Genomic DNA, 18,041 nt, shown 5'->3' on the forward strand with positions numbered 1-18,041 from the left:
ACAGAAAGGCTTGATCAGCAGGAAAGAGAGAATTTCATTTACATATAAATATGGGACAAGAACACTAAGTGGGAGCCTTCAAAGAAGAAGCCTCCTTTGAGAAGCTGGAAACTTCCAGAGCTGGTTACTGGGTCAGGAGCAGCCTGTTTCAGAGAACAACCTGGCATTGACTCAGAGGCTGGGCAGTGACCTCTAGTTCTTGCAAGTTGGGAGAAGTCACAGGAATGGCTGTGACCATGACCTGCCAAGTAGAGAGTCTCTGCTGACTCAACATAACCTCTGCCCATCTTGACACCTAGAGACAACCTGTCTTGATGAAGAAATGGTGATTTCTGGATTTGAGGGAAATGGTGAAACATTGCTTTCCAAACGGGAGTTAAGAGACTAGAGTGTGCTGAGAGAACAGTAGAATGTGTGCAGGGGCGCTAATGAGCACAGAGATCATTCAGGATCATTCGTGCATTTTCAGAGTGAGCCAGTTCTCCAAGCTGGTTTCTTCCTCCTTGAAGCACACAAACTGTTTCCTGAAGCTTCCTTACTCATCTCATTTAATTTGGATTTAACCTGCAGCTAGATTCAGAATCTGAACTACAATTCAGGTAGAGAAGTTAAACTCTGTATTAATAGCTCGTATAAAATACTCTAATATATGAGTATTTTTTATTCAGTATCAGTGGGGCAGCTGCCTGAGGCGAATACGTGCAATTTCCTACTTCATTAAATATTTAAACCTCTTTACTTCTGGAAGAGTTCACATTTGAAAATCTCCTTCTTGATATACTTGAATTCTATACTTGAATTTGGTATAAACAATATGAACAGGTGTCCTATAGGGACATTCGTTTATTGAGTTTCTTTACAAATTAATCTTGGGGTTCACCGCTACTTCAGACAACATGTACCAATTTAACTAGTGTTTTGGTGTTTTGGTTTATTTACATTTCTAAAATCAGGCATTCAATTATGTTGTATTTGGGCAAATTTTACTCTAAGAATTATAAAATATGAAATAGTTCAAGCTAACTATAATGTTAGCAGTTTAAAATTCAAATCCCCTTACTATCATATTAAATTCATTCAATGTTAGTAGTTGATTGTATTTATTCCTTTTCAATACATTTTTAGTCATGCCAAAAGCAGGAAGAAAATGTATGTAGTTCCAGTGAAATTTCTGTTGTAAGGTGACCCAGACTTTGCTGAGTAAGAGTTACTGATGACACAAATCACTGAAGAGGTGTCTTGAAGTAGAATAAAAATCTCAAGCAGAAGGTACAGTAATAAATTCAAATTAATGGGTTCTTATCATGGGGAGTGGGGAGAGAACATGAAGAGATATGTTAGGAATTGTAAACATAAAAATTTTATAAGGCATATAAACATTTTCCATCCTGAAAAGTTATGGAGCTATCTCTTGTATTTATAATTTCGTTATCACCATAGTTAAGATCCTGATCCCTCATGGTATTTTTCTGAGTACTCACTGCAACTGCAGCAGCAGCAGCAGAAGCAACAACCACTCCAAGGAGAAGCCTGGAGCTGTGGAGGAACACAGACAGCAACAGACAGCCTTGGGTTCACTTCCTGGCTCTGCTAGTTATTTGGATTTAACTGGAACAAGTGACTTTAACCTCTCTGGGTTTCTATTTCTTAATCTTTAAAATGGCAACATCAATGGTACTTCCTCTTCTGAGGATTATATGACATAATTATTGATCATGTTTAGGCAGGGCCTGCACAAAATACATGCTCAACCACGATGACTACCTCTCTACATTCAGTCTGGCCACTTCAAACCCATGTTTATTTATTCATCTTTCTAGGCTGCTCTTTGTATCCTATTACTGGTCTACTTAAAAGCCTTCAGGAGCTTCCTATTACCTATCAAATAAATTTCAAACTCACTGCAGTCTGGCCTCAAACTTTTTTCCAACCTTATCATCTGTATTTCCTATAACCGCCACATGTCACTGAATTTGGACTATATTCTTAATTGCTCAAGTCATACTTTTCAACTCATTCTGTTGCCCTGCTTAGGACAACTCTGTGAGTTTTGCCCAGTGGAAACACAGCTTCTTCCCACGACTCAGGCCCAGTGGTCTTCCCTCTTTACCTTACCACTCTGTTGCCTACACATACTTCTGAGTGCCTGTTTTGATAGCCTGGTTAGTCACTAAGCCATATGTTCCCTTGATTTGTCAACATTTATGACAGTTTATATGTCTTATCACACTTACTTATAATCTCCTTGAAGGCAGTGATCATGTTTTATATAATTTTTGCATCATACGCAATCCCAGAAAAGATCTTACACACAATTGGCGTTGAACAAATATTTGTTGAGATACTGACTAGGCTAGGTTCTCCAGTAGAAGAGCTGATGCAGAAAAAGGGGTCTCTGTTTCTGAAATGTAGTCTCTCTTAAATATTTGTGAGAAGTTACTGCTACGTTGCTAAAGTTGAATTCATGAGAAACTTATCACTATCTTATCGTAATCCTTCCAGGTGGAACACAAACTCGAGTGCAGCAGTGTCAGCAGACAGCGAACGTCTCTGTAGAGGGTGGGTCCTGGTTTTTCAAGGACAGTACACTTTCACAGAAGGGAGAGGGTTCCATGTTCCCAGACTGGAACCCACCTACTCAAATTCGAAGGAAGACACATAAAAGGGCAAAAACTGATGAAGTCATAACCTTATGATTACCCAGACAGCTAACAAGAAATCCTCACTCAACCCACCAGTAATGACAGGCATGGACACTCTCTGACAAAGGGATAGAAGCTGAAGCAATGGAACAATAAACCCTAAACCAACAACAACAACAACCCAACAGCTATCGTGAGAACTGAAACCCTTCCACTGTGCCTCCACTCTCCCTACACAGACATCCATCCCCACACCCATGACATTCCTCAGAGCCTGTTTAAGGTTCACCCATCAAACTCTGCTGTGATGGTATTTGAATGCGTTGTTATATCCCAAGGACCTGAGAGCTCCTGACACAGAGTAGCTATTTTACGAACAATCTCGTGAGTGAGTGGTTGAGTGAATGAATGACTAGGTTCCCCTGTACAGAAATAGAAACACAATAAATGCACTTCATTTTCTGTAAGCCAGTGGGGTTACAACAAATTCAAGATCCAATGTTTTGAGTTTGGCAAAATGTAGTTGGATCAGAAGACTTAAACGGCTGTCTTTGACAAGGAGCCGAGGAGATTCTGGCCATGGAAGATGTATTGTCTCTGCTACTGGGCCATCTCTTTCCTTCTCAGCTGTGGAGCAGGCTGCGAACTAGAGGGCAGGGTGAAGGGTGCTGTCCCAGGCTTCTTCTGGGCTTATCTCACCACATCTTGTGAGAGGAGTTGGGACCACATAGTATTAGTTCCCCATTAGCTGTATCGCTAAGGCAAATGTCTGAAAGATTCTATGCTTCGTTTTGGGAAGTCGGACTTGAAATATTAAGAGTAGACAACTTCTGTCAACTTCATGCTAGAGACGAAGTTCATACACTGGACTTCCGGGGGTTGGTCTCATTTGTTTAAGGACAAAACATATTATCTATCCTACCAAGCGTTCGATAGGTATCTGCTTTCACAGGTAAATACCCTGGCTCAGAAAACTCCCTGCTAAAATTGCACAGTTTCTGAGCTACCCCTGTCATACTTTTTCTTCCTCTGAGGATACTTTAAACACTCATTTCAGATCCAGTAGGATTGTGGCTGTTCTTTAGCTTCCACTTTATGTATTTATCTAAGCTTGGGTATTTTCATCTTCCCCATAAGTAGCTCATCCATAGCAGAACTGGCTGTGTGGCTGACTGTTAATGTCCTTTTTTTGTGTTCCCTTTAGGGTAACACACATTGAGCCCTGAGTAAGAGCCAGGCTCTGTGATAAGCACTTTGCAGGCGTGAGAACACTTATTCTCAAATCAACTGTAGGCAGAAGATGATGTTGTTATTATTATTATTCCCATGTTAGACGAGGAAATAGGCTTATAGAGTTCATGGAACTTACTCAAGGTCACACAGCGCATCAGTGTGGAACTAAGATTTGAACCGAGGTCCAGCTAACGCCAAAGCCATGCTTTAGAGCAATGAACATGGCCTCTACGACTACAAGTTTTGGAAAATGTACAGCTTCTCAGAGCCCAACAAAAGAAACGTCTGAAAGTTTCTTTCTCTAATAAATCAAGGATCTGAAGTCTTAATAACTCCACGTCAAACTATTAGCATCAATCACAAAACACGGTAATTTATTTAAGTAGTTGTTCACTGAGCAGAGCCAGCTATAAATGAGAAATGTGTTCTGCTAAACCAAAGGCTGCCGGGAAGTTTGGAGGCATGAGACGTTAGTCTCATCCTCTTGCATAAGAAAGAAGTCAACGTAGAGTCTAAGTTTTTGTTGGAGACAAAAATTTTGACAAGCCATTCCATGAGCTGGGTACTCCTCTGCCACATAAGTGCCTTCTCTCCTCATTCACATTCCCCTCGAGCTCCACTCAGGAGATAAAAAAAAAAAGTCAGGAAACCCAGACTTTCCAAATCATGACCAAATGGGTAGGGTGTTTACCAATTTTTGAAGACTGTCACATAAGTATCAGCTTGGTAACTACCCTTTTCCCTAAAAACTACTATAATCAGCGTACTCAGATACATAAAGCAAACAAAATAATGCTGATATCAAAACTATCAAACAAAACTCAAACACATTAAGGAATATGTTTATAAAGTGTGTGTTTCCGGCAACTTTCACCCTACTTTTCTAAGACTTTCCAGCTTATGCTGTGCTAGGTAGGATGTCAGGGGAGCACCCGGCATCCCTCATCAGGCAATGTGGGATGTGTAACATCAGGGTCCTTAAGTCTCTTCAGAGTCTGACAGCCCACTGAGACCACAATAAGTACTTGGAAGCCTCCAGCTAGCCACCCACACCAGGCTCTTCTGCCTAGGAATAGCCGGCCACACAAAATCATGGCCTTAGGCAGAAAGCCCAATTGACATTTGGAAATTCATAACTTTGAAAGCTGTGACTTACGACACTTGGACTTGTCAGAGTCCCTCAGTCTATGACACAGTATCTTTCACTTTAAAAGGTTTTATTCTCCTCCTGCTGATGGGAAATTATTAAAGGTGAAACAAAATTTATTAGCTGAGTAAAAATACAAAATATAATTCTTGACACCTCAGAATGAAGGTGAAAAATGAGAAGAAAGAAAAATGAGAGGGAAAACTAGAGTTTAAAATGATCCTAATTAATTATATACATTTGCTCACAGTGCATCAAATACATAAAAAGAAGATTTAAAGTGAAGCTGAGAATTAGTCAAGTAGATGTTGCCTGTTTGTGAACCGAATAAAAACAAAACAAGGCTGTAATCCCAGCAGTTTGGGAGGCTGAGGTGGGTGGATCATCTGAGGTCAGGAGTTTGAGATCAGCCTGCCCAACCTGGTGAAAACCCGTCTCTACTAAAAATACAAAAATTAGCTGGGTATGGTGGCAGGTGCCTGTAATCCCAGCTACTTGGGAGGCTGAGGCAGGAGAATTGCTTGAACCTGGGAGGCAGAGGTTGTGGTGACCTGAAATCACGCCATTGCACTCTAGCCTGGGCAACAGAGCGAGACTCAGTCTCAAACAAAACAAAACAAAAAACCACAGAGTGGCACATTATTCCCATATCCTTGAGGAGTGATATGAATTATTATTCAAGGAAGAGAAGCAAATATGGTTATATTTTGATGCAATTGAGGACAGCAAAGAGCTGGGTCTGGCTTTATATAGCACCTGTATGCAGGCAAGCTTAGTGACCCCTAACAGATGCCAGTGTCCCTCAGGCCCTCCAGAACTGAGCACCATGCTTTCCATTTGAATTGATTTCACATTGATTACTTTTTCCTCAATTATATTACAGAATAGCAGGAGCTAATATTATTCCCATTTCATAGATTCAAAAACTGAGACATGAGAGGTTAATAAAAATATCGGCAATTACGTTAGGACAATCGTGCTCGAGAACCCAGGCCTCCTGTACCCAGATTTCCCGAGCTTGCCATACAAATTAGGTCTCTCCCTCTACTGGGAACATAAGTGTTCCACTTAAGGCTCATATTATTCCTTATTCCTTTGTTTTCAAGGTTCATTTTCTTTCCCTGTGGAAGTTCTATAGCTGCATGTAATTCATATGTCAGGTTGTCTTATCCATAGTTTAGTCTGCTTATAATGGAGAAGCAACACTATCTATAGTAAAAGTTGCCTCTGGAAACCCAATTAGTGAAGAAAACCTCAAATCACACGCAACCAGGGACCCCAAAATTAACCTTTTCTCCTTAAAAATTCCCTTCCCCGCACACTCCCACAAACACAGTCAGTTCATCAATCTCTTTATGTAAATAGCAGTCAAGAAGCCAGGGAGGACGTCTGTTTGTTATTTTTGATCCTGTTTTGCTTCTGGCAAAATTTCACAAACACCAGAAGTTGGCAGAGCATGATACTTTTTTCTGACTGGCTACTGTTAGCTAGCAACAAGTGCAGAGTACAACTGCAACTATTCTAGTCTACAGGCCTCAGCTGTGACTGAGGACAGAATTGTAAAATCCGGAAGAAAAAAATCTCCACCCAAGACTTCTCTCTGAAAATGTGGACCCTCCTTTAATACACACTTTTCTTGCACTAGAGGACGGCTGAGTTCCAGATCCGCTGTCTAGAGAACAACACAGGTCTCACCCAATTCCCACCTCACTCCTTGTACTCCCTAGTGTCAGAAAAGTCCACTGTGAAGTCACAAGAGCCCCTGAGCTCTGTGGGCCCCAGGAGCCCTGGGAAAATTTGGGGGAGAATGGGCATCCCACCCCAGCACTTTCTAGGAAGAAGGGCAGCAGTTTGAAGGGTTGGAAGTAGAGAAAGGAGGTTGCGGGAAGAAGACTCCATACTTTCGGTGATGCCTATTCCTTAGGTAGGAACTTAGGAACCTCAGGTAAGCTAGGCACCATGCTGGATCCTGCCCTTGAGAATCCTGATGCCTTGGACATTTACTTTGGAAGCAGAGTTCTTGATAAAGAGCAGCCAGCCCTCAAGAGGGGAGTGGGAGGGTTGTTAGTATAGGATGAGCACGCGGCTTTGCTGCTGGTGGCACACTGAGGTCCTCCAACAACATGAGGGGTTGGTGAGGAAGGGAGAACCAACCAGGTCTATAATGATGAAAAAAAAAAAACCCCATAAAACATACAAATTAAAAAAAAAAAAAATACTTCTTGGTTCCCAGTAAACACTGCTACCTATAATTATGAAGAAGACAGGGTTGCACAGTTAAGAATAACGTGGGCTCCCAGATGGTCCAGACTTGAGTACAAAGCCCTGCTCCACCTCCCACTCACTGTGTGACTTTGGGAAAGTTTACTGAACTCCTGGAGAATGTGTTTACTCATCTGTTAGTTCTTACTATGTTTATTTTCCAGATGAGTAAACTTAACTCTCAGGTCTTTATGAAAATTAAATGAAATAATAATATAGGTAGTGCTGAAAATAGTTCTTGGTACATCATAGTAGGTCCTCAACAAAAGTAGCTACAGGTTTAGTAGACCTTATCTGAAATGCTTGGCACCAGAAGTGTTTCAGATTTGAGATTTCTAAAAATGTTGGAATATTTGCATTATACTGGTTAAGCATCCTTAATCACCAAATCCGAAATTCAAAATAATCCAACGGGCATTTCCTTTGAGTGTCATGTCAGTGCTCAAGAAGTTTCAGATTCTGAAGTGTTTCAGACTTTGAATTTTCTGATTAGGGATATTCAACCTGCATAAGTATATTGTTACTACTTTTTAAAATGTAAATATTTCAAAGGCCCAATATTGTGGTGAGAAATATAAAAGTCAAATGACCAATCCAGACCCAAATATTTCATCTAAGTACATCTTAAAGGTTAACAAACTCTGCTGACAACCTGCCTGTCCATGACAAACCCTGAGTCTTTTCACGGGTAATTCAGTGGAAATATTCTCCCATAGCCAGAGGCATGGCTTGCCTGGGCCTCTGGGTACAGCTGCACAGACTCAAGCAGCCTGAAGGAAAGGTGACTGACAGTTAATGATCTGAAAAGAACTTGTCTCAACTCAACGTCATTCCTGGCATTATCGAACAAAGCAATAAACCTCACAGAATGGAAGCTACAGTGTCCAGGGCCAGCTCTGCTAAGGTAACCAAAGATAGAGAAGGAGGCAAAAGTGACAGAAGAAAACCACGGGAAACCAACAGAAATCTAATGGCCTTGGCAGAAATGCAATTATCAATTGGGAGGTGAGGAAGTAATTTTACTCTAAATGGGGGTTGGGGAGGAGGAAAAACTGGACTCTGAAACAATCGCTCTTTTACCAGTTAATGTTTTACAATTGCAGCTGCATGCCGCCAAGTTTCCTTATTGTATCAAGTCAGTCTCCACTTATTGATAGCGCCCTCTTGGATAAATGTGTTTTTCCATACAACAAAACTCGGTTCCAAAGGAATAATTCAGGAAAATGAAATCAGAAACATGTCAAAGTAGGAAAACTTGCCTATGCATTTTTCAGTTCTCTGAGAGATTTCAGAGGACAGAGATTCCTAATACACGACTATAATTTCATTGGACACATCTTCAAAATGACAGTGCATGTGGAATTGCTCCACAAAGTGTTATGCAGTACACTGGTGAAGGAATTAATACGACAAATCGCTTTTCAGGGTTTCCAAGATATCATATGCAGACAACCAATATTTCATCCTACGAAACAAGGTTTTTGTAAGGCTCAAGATTAACATGTAACTTATGATATACAAAACTGTACTAAAGGATGTTTCTATTCTTTCTGGAAGAATTTCTAAATAGAGGAAGACTTAAGAGTATACATATTCCATAAAATAAATAAAGGAAAAGAATCCACAATGTTTACCTGTTAAGATTTTAGTCCATTAGCTCTAAGAATAAATTTCAACAAATTGATAGTGATCAGATTTGTAGGCAGTCTTTCATAGCTGAAGAATTCAACAGATACGAAGCATATTCCTCAATCAAAAGGAATGAAATTCTTAGAGGAAATGGGCAATTAAAGTTTCTTGAATAATTTGTTTGAATTAGTACGAGAGCTTAGTTTTGAAGTTGTCAAGTGGGCATTAGAAAATTTATATGCATTGTACAGCACTTTTTCTCTATTTCTCTCCACAAAGACATGTAAAGCTGGAAAGGTTCACAAGATTAACAAAGATCTCAAAGTTAACCTCACTTTAGAAAAATCACAAGAATTTGAGAGAGGAGTTCAGATTTTGTTAAAGATATATTCTTATTCTTTCATTCATTTTCTTTCAGCTTTTGATGAACGTTTTCTCAGTATCCTATGCTGAAAACAGGTAGATACTAATATCGATCTTCAAGGGAGGGCTGTTATGAGTGTTGAATAAGACAAAAACAAGGAAGCGACCAGCACAATGCTGGTAAGCAGAGGCATATCATAAACATCAGTCTCCCTTTTTTTTTTTTGATGTAACAAATAAAATTGGGAAATAAATATTTGATTCATGTAATGGATGAATTGCATCTCCTGATAATTCGTGTGTTGAAGTCCTTGCTTGCAATACCTTAGAGTGTGAGTATATTTGAAGATAGGGCCCTTACAGAGGTCATTAAGATAAAATTAGATCATATCTTTACAAGAGGAGATGAAGACACAGACACACACGGAAGGAAGACCAGGTGAAGACTGCAAGAAGGCAGCTGTCAGCAAGTCCAGGAGAGAGGCCTCCAAAGGAACCAATCCTGCCGGCACCTTGTTCTGAACTTCCAACCTCCAGAATTGTGAAGCATATTTTTGGGATTAAGTCACCCAGTCTCCAGTACTTTATTACTGCAGCCCCAGCAAACTAAGACAGTCATTCAAAGCATTAGCATGTTTTATAATTTTTAAGTTGTTTTCCATGACGAATGTAGCACTAGCCTTTGTGCAAATTGGCTTTCCAGAACCTCGATTACAGATTGATCCGTTCACCCCTCATATGGAAGAGAAAACGTAGATCTGGAAGACTTAGGTGACTTATCCAAGATCACCCCACCCTGGGTTTGGTGGCCTCCCGCGGCCATCACTGGAAGAACAAAAATAGATATCGCATTGCTTTGAAAAGATGGCTGTTAAATAGATATTTGAGTTCTAAGGAACACAGTTTTAAGCCCAAATGTCCCGTCTATTAGCAATTAATGATGTTTGCCTCAGACTTCGTTCCCACTCCCTTACCCCCACCAAGAACCTCCCAGCCCTTCAGTTTAATGTGAGGCACAGCCCCTTTCCTCCAGCACTCCTGCCCTCTCAGCTTAGCATTTACCACCAAGTGATTCCGACAGCTAGGAACACTTCCTGCCAAGAACTGTCTTTCACTGCTACAAGGTAAAGTTCAACGGGCTTTACTATTTATCTGTAGGACCTGAAGACTGGCCTAAACCCACCATTTCAGGCCAGTTCAGGGCAACTTGAGAGAGAGCAATTGCTATCCATAGGAAACCACAATTGGAAAAGGCAATGGTTTTCATTACGGTTTAAGAAAAAAAAAACCTCTTTTGTTTCAAATTTTCTGGAAGACCTTTTTGAGGACACACACAAAAAATGTGGCATTATGTATGTCTGCCATAGTAAACATGATACAGAGTGTGTAACTTACTCAAACATAATTCACTCTTCAGTTGATGATTCAGCAGTTTGAAGGGTCATATGTACATGGATGTTTAATAATCATTTTGTCTTAAATTGAGCACTTAGTATGTGCCAGACACTGTGATCTGTGTTTGATTATAGTCTCTCGTTTAATCCTTGCAATAACTGAGATAGTTGCTCTTATTAATGCCATTTTACCCACAGGGGAACAAAAGCTAAGAAACATTAAGTGACTCGTCCAAGGTCACTCTATGGGGATGATGTAGAGCTAGAGTTCAAATTCAAGTGTACACGACTCCAAAGCCCTCTAAATTAGAGTTATAGAAAGTTTGGAGTTTGGATTGATGGACAACATCCCTGAGACATTCTTGATTCTACAGGAATCAAAGCTATTTGTAATCACAGGGCTATTTGTAAAAGAGAAGAAAAGGTGTCTTGAAATTCAACCAACATGTTTCAATTATTTGCTCCTAAGAACGACAGAAGTTTCAACATTCTGCCAACAGAGTAACTCCTGGAAGACTGGCACAAAAGGAGGCACAAGGCAAATACCCATCTCTGTATACCCCGTGCTACTGTGTCATGTACTGCTCCAGGCAACGCCAATGGATTGGCCACCCTGGCCAATGATAACACATAAAAATTCCACTCAGTATGGGGACCAATAGATAATGAACACAGTCAGTGGAATTCCCTTGCAGGTCTCTTCAAGATATTCTGCAAGACTGATTTCCCTTCTTCTTGCCAAGATTTTTTCCTCCTTCTTCTAGGAAGTCAGTGATAAAAATATTTAAGCAGCTTTGTCTGCCTTAGACCTTCCACCTAAAAGTACAGCAAGTGGAATGGAATGCTAACATGAGGATCCAAATTTTCAGGGAAGGAGGTCAGTAGACTTTCCTATCTGAAAGAGACCAGTGGTAAAAATGAAGGTGGTTTGATGATTAAGAACCTGTTAAACATAATGCATGGGTTTACAGAAGTCCAGACAGTAAGGGCCTTGCGATGGACTTCATGCTCTATTTTGAGAAATGCATGTAGTGGGAAACGTGTTGTGTCCCTCAAAGCATCTGGAGAAGATTCTTTAATTTTCTCAAATAAGAACTCCAGTCTATTTGAGTGAAAATGGTTGGAATATCATTACTGCAGGATTTGTCAATCATTCTTATTTCTTATAGTAATTTTAAATATTATACATAATTTCAGGGTCGTATAATTCTCAGAGGAAAATGTGATTTTATGACTGTACATACTTTTTGAATCCAGTGTGTCATTTGGTGAATATAAATGTATAGGAAATGCTCCTGTTCGCTCATAGAGACTGAATACTAATCAAACGTTCCCGCCATCCATATGTATGATTTTCAGAATTAAGCAGGAAGGGGAGAGTTGGAATGCAGGAAGAGAATGCCTACTTCAGCTCGAAATCCTGACATGTAAATTAGGTACTTGGTGACTGCCAAGTTCCTTTCCAATCTCTCTGCATTGTTTCGCCCTTGTGTTTTATCCAACTGTTAGGAGGCAAAGCAACACAAATCATTTGTATTTTAGTCAGCTCTGCCTCTGTCAGACCTTTAAAATTCTCAGGATTCCTATGCTGTGTGAGGGAAATCATTTGACAGTCTAGCCAGACACTAGATCTATTTCTATTGATTTTCTTTTGCTAACAGCATTAGCATTTTCTGTAATTTTGAAGTTATTTTCCAAGTTCTCCATTTAGATTATTATAGAACTTAACCTTCTGGAAAAAAAAAAAAAAAGAGAGAGAGAGAGAGAATTCATGTCTTTTCAAACATTAGTATATAAATTTTCAGGGTACTCGGTCCTGCCCTAGACTGTACCAGTCCAGAATGACCACCATGGTCTTGTGTGAATTCACAGTGTGGTGGTTTGGGCTAGCCAGTATGGTAATTTCCTATGCATTCTCTTGGAGCTTTTGGATATTGTGTGAATTTCTCTACAGAAGCATCATTCATAATGTGAATGCTAATGCGTATCTCTTTGCCAACAGGAGGAAAAACATCTTAAGAATATATTTGTGGACTTCCTGGAAATTGATAAGTTGCCGCTATAACTAAAGCAAGCAGATTTTACTAATTAGAATTATCTACATAATTTTACTTCATTCACTTCTTTTTGTCATACTAGGAGAGCTTTTATACAACCAAAGATATTTTTTGGACCATGAATTCAGCAATTCTCGGAGCCACTCATCAGTGCCTGAGCTTCAGTGAGTTCATATCCCATGTCACCTATGGCAAAGGAGAATGTGAGACTTCTGAAGAGTTTTTTGCTTCTTTCCTGTGGGGCATGATTCCACTTCCTAGCAGTAATGGAAAATCCTGAATTAGCTACAGTAATTTTAGAACCATTTGGACCTCACCAAGGACTTCAACTATATCATGGTAAGACAAAGCCAGAGCTAGAAGGCAGTAATTTCTTCCTTCTGGCTCAACAGTACCTATCTTGTAGAGTTATTTGAGGAATGGTTGTATTCTTGATGTTATAATTATTAACTCTGCCCATATACCGACTCAGTTTTCTGTTCTGCCTACCCAAAACAGAATCTTTATGTGGTTGTTAATTTTCATAAAAAGATGGTCATCTTGCCTTTACTCAGTTGACTTTTAAAGTATTTGTAGCTGGCCTTTTTGGAAAACATAGAATACTTGCGATGTTACTCTCCAAAACACAACTTCAAAGTATCTACTGCCAAATCTATGCAAGAAGTATATTCAGAGAAAATTATCTGAAGGAAGCATAGGCCACGTACTCTCCTAGATCAGCATTTCCAAAATGTGTTCCCCAGGGAAAGCTGGTTTTGCAATATGTGACTTCCCAGTATCCTGTGAAAAGTGTTTTCAAGATGAAATATACCAGTTTAAACACAGTTAAACTACTTTGTGCAAGATTTTCCTGAGCCTTTCATAAGTCTGAATTTCCAGGGGAAAGGGAAAGTAGCGTTTCCCAAAATGACTTAACCACAGAAATGTTTTCTCCCTTGAATATCTGTCTAATGGGCCTAGTGTTCTGCGAAGCAGACTAATAGAAATTGCCTGTGGATAATCTCCATGCTATTTCTAGGTTAAGACAGAGAATCCGAAGACTGCATACCTGACCTCTTGTTTTTACCCACCCACCCACACCCAAATATTTCTACTGGACTACAATTTATTCTGATGCCCCCACTTTCACTGCAGGATGTTATAAGAAACGAGACTCACTACTGAATTCACAGTAGGAGTGGTTGAAGGCACCATTCACTATAGCTTGCAGTGTTACCTTTATGAGATTTGTATGAGAAATTCCTCTCATAGGTCAAGTTCTTGGGAGAAAATTCTCCCAAAGAGCAATTTCCAGGAAAAGCTTGGCTGGTAAGTTCTTATCTTATGAACAGGGAAAAACTTCCCTTGGTTGTGTTTTCCTCTTTGCTTAGATCAGGGAAGCTCAAGCCAAATTTGCAGCTCATTTTTGCTAATTATTCAAAGCCTTACATTTTATATTTCCATGTAATATATCTTCCTAGTTTTACCTCATTAATTGGCCAACATTTCTCTTTTCATCAGATTTGTCTTTTTGCAATCTTTAGTTATATATTCTTCCATAAATGACGTCAAATCCTCTAGGTTATGAGGTGGAATGTAAATTAATATGTAGTATCTTTTCCCATACCAAAATCATATTTCAGTTGCTCCTAGGGAGACAGCAAATATTTTTTATATGATCTTTAGTTCATTCAAATATCTGGCATGCAATTCATGGTCAGGTTCTCTTATCTTCTTGAGTCTTCTTGATTGCCTCACTACCCTGTTGTCATAGCTAATGAAACACAGAGAAAGTGTATATTCTTGTTAATGACATGTCTCTACTAAATCTCCATCTATTTATGTCCCTTTATATAAGAGTTTTGCCAAAACTCACTTATCATTTGTTCTCTTTTTAAATTTGTTTTGGGTCATCAATTGATACTGCTAAGACCACTAGTAGTGACTGTTTTTTCTAACTTGTGTTTCTATCTGTGTCCTTGATTAATTTGCTAATGAAATGAGGAATTCTACATTATAAGAGCTGACCATTATCCAAAATTTCCTAAGGACTAATGCACTGATGATTGGGGAAGGTGGGAGAGGGAAAGACATTTAAAAAAATGAATCTTTATTCACTTAAGCTAAAGTTACAGAATCCAAATTTGGTAACTGCCTGCATCTGAGCAACAGAAGTTTCAACATTCTGCCAACAGAGGAACTCCTGGAAGACTGGCACAGAAGAAGGCACAAGGCAAATACCCATCTCTGTACACCCCGTGCTACTGTGTCTTGTGCTGTTCCAGGCAACTCCAATGGATTGGCCACCCTGGCCAATGTGTGAGTTATAAAGCAATGATGTGTAGCTATTGAACCTACAACTTGGTTAAAGTTAAACTCTCAAGTTTTATATGTTTACAAGCATATTGTCCTTTTGTTAATTTCCTCCCAGTACTCATTTGTTGACTTCTTACAGTTTTACTATGTAGTAATTTTTAAAATGTTATTCAAAGTTAGTTAATTTAATTCACTTAGCAGATTTTCCTGTAATTTTGGTTAAACAGTATCCTTTCTGTACAGGCCCTCCAAACACCAACACTGAGTAGAAAGAGGCTCTGATTCATGAAATGTGAATTTATGACAGTTGCCACTCTTTAAAAAAAACAGACAGAACTTGAGCAATACATGACTGATGCATTCTCAGCCTGCTTCCTGTGTTCCATCTGTCTTTCTGCCAGTGCATTCATCCTCCAGGTTTGAAAGCAGTCGGGTAAGAAAGTACTAAACATAGAGAAAGGGCAATTCCAAAAGAACAAATGATTGTTTAATTTAGGCTGACATTACCCAGTTGCTGGGGGTATAGGCCATGGGGATGGGCCATGTTCACCACTTAGGTTGGGCAAATTCCCAAGATGCCTTCTGACATAGTAATGAGGGGGAATACATCACTCATGCCCACTGGCATTCCCTGGGGAAATTTTTAAAAGGCAGTATATCCCATTCTAGTTGAGTTCAAATCAGGTGCTATATCTACTTAAAAATAGCCTCAGATAGAGTGGCAACTCAAATGAGAGTCTAACTTTCACTAGTTTCCCAGTAGTGAAACTGTCTTTTTTTTTTTTTTTTTTAGTCTCGCTCTGTCGCCCAGGCTGGAGTGCAGTGGCCGGATCTCGGCTCACTAAAAGCTCCGCCTCCCGGGTTCACGCCATTCTCCTGCCTCAGCCTCCCGAGTAGCTGGGACTACAGGCGACCGCCACCATGCCCGGCTAGTTTTTTTGTATTTTTTAGTAGAGACGGGGTTTCACCGTGTTAGCCAGGATGGTCTCGATCTCCTGACCTCGTGATCCACCCGTCTCGGCCTCCCAAAGTGCTGGGATTACAGGCTTGAGCCACCGCGCCCGGCCCAGTAGTGAAACTTTCTGCTTTCCACATTTTCTATCAAGAAAAGAAAGAGGTTGTATTGTGAGGTAAGAGGTACACACACGGACTTTCTTCAGTCCCTGCAATCCTTGCTATAGGTCAGGCATCAAGATAACTCCACTTTACAGGCCTGGATTTTGTTGAAAGAAGGGCGTTTACAAGTTTCTGTACAAGTATAGTTATACCGACATTTAAATAGTCCACAAGACCGAACTTCCTAACATTCCTATTACATCGATATTAATGAAAGCATTACATAGGTTACAAGGAAGCATGTCCAGGTATATGCTGAATTATGTAATAAGGAAAATGTAAATAAGCATTGCCTTAGTCTTAAGGTAACTCCTGCGATTGCAGAATCCTAGAATTGTAGAGATGATGGGGACTTCAGAGACTCTTTAATCCAAATCCTTTATTTAATGGAAGAAGGGAAAGAGGTCTAGAGAAGCTGTGACTTCTCTCAGATCACACAATAAATTAGTGGCGAAGGTAGAACAAAAACCTAATTTCTGCTTTACCATTTTCTTAAGAAATTGTAGAACAATTGTAAGCCACTGATACATTCCACATAATAAAGCCGCTCTGTTGCCTTTTTAGGTTCTAGTATATTAGGTTTATGTTCCCCTGCTTTCTACAATCCTGTTCAAAGAGTTGCTGACTTAACCACAGAGAGAATTCCAGAACATGAGACACAGAGTAAACTTGAGCAATCATAGTCCATCCACTTCACTTTCTCATCGAAAACCAAAGGTCCAGTAAAGCTCTGAAACTCAACACCGTAAAGGAGCGAAGGAGCATCTATACAGAGCCTGGGTCCCTGTCTCCTGATCCTACTTCAGCGGACTTGACTGCAATCCGGATTATGCTGTTTCCTAAGCATTTAAAATAAAATAAAAAGTGTAATAGTGTGATAAGTTATTTCACAAAGCAAGTAATCACATTTATGTTTCTGCTTACATTTGGGTTTTCCAAATATGTGTGTGTTTGTGTGTGTGTGTGTGTAGACTTTAAACATGGTGCATCCATCATGTTGCACTAAATCAAAACCACCAAATAATGACATAGAACCAATAAATCAAAACCATCAACTAATGACATAGAAATCCAATTCTCCCACCTCACACCCATTAAGAGGTCTACTAGCAAAAAAACAGAAAGTGAAATGTAGTATATATATACAATGGAATATTATCCAGCCTTAAAAAGGAAGGCAATCCTGCCATGTGCTGTAACATGGATGAACCTCAAAGACATTGTACAAAGTGAAATAAGCCAGTGACACAAAGTCAATCATTGTATGATTTCACTTATATGAAGTACTTAAAGTAGTCAGATTCATAGAGACAGAAAGTTGAATGGTGGTTGCCAAAGGCCGAGAGGAGGGAGGAATGAGGAATTCTTGTTTAACGGGTATGGAGTTTCAGTTTTGCAAGATGAAAAGAGTTCTGGAGATGGATGGTGGTGATGGTTGGACATTATGAATTATGAACATATTTAATACCACTGAACCATACATTTAAAAATGGTTAAGATGGCAAAATTAATGTATTGTGTATTTTACCAAAATAAAAAAAAAAAATAGAAAAAAATCCAATCCTCCCTTTCCTTGGTCTAACACAGTCTTTCACCACCCCCAGCATCCTCTCTCCTATCCACTCCCAAGCGCCAGTTAGTGAGGCAAATAAGGACCATTATTATTTCCATTCTCTCTCTCTACAACAATTTCCCTATTGATTCAAGCAAGAATGTGGGGTATGGATTATGGGCAGTATGACTTACGATAAACTTTCACTCTTCAAAACAACACTCTCTTTTAAACATCTCCTCTCTCTTGAAATGGATTTGTAACCCCAGAACTAAAAAACAGGCCAGAGAAATGATGCATGTATGTTTTGATGTGTAGCCGAAGATGAGCAAGTTGAGATTCATCCTGGGT

The 18,041-nt window shown here is 39.6% G+C and overlaps 1 protein-coding gene and 1 long non-coding RNA gene across 4 annotated transcripts in view; one reads left to right on the forward strand and one right to left on the reverse strand.

The window, feature by feature from the left end:
* The window catches only part of STARD13 (StAR-related lipid transfer (START) domain containing 13), a 583,251-nt gene that overhangs the window by 179,536 nt on the left and 385,674 nt on the right, over positions 1-18,041 (reverse strand). The window lies entirely within an intron of this gene.
* On the forward strand, positions 12,924-17,004 carry LOC105552229. The gene is made up of 3 exons (XR_001007970.1): positions 12,924-13,066; positions 14,830-15,025; positions 16,703-17,004. It is a non-coding gene; the product is annotated as an uncharacterized LOC105552229 (long non-coding RNA).

Source organism: Mandrillus leucophaeus, unplaced genomic scaffold (assembly GCF_000951045.1).
Source record: "Mandrillus leucophaeus isolate KB7577 unplaced genomic scaffold, Mleu.le_1.0 Scaffold549, whole genome shotgun sequence".
NCBI classification, from domain to species: domain Eukaryota; kingdom Metazoa; phylum Chordata; class Mammalia; order Primates; family Cercopithecidae; genus Mandrillus; species Mandrillus leucophaeus.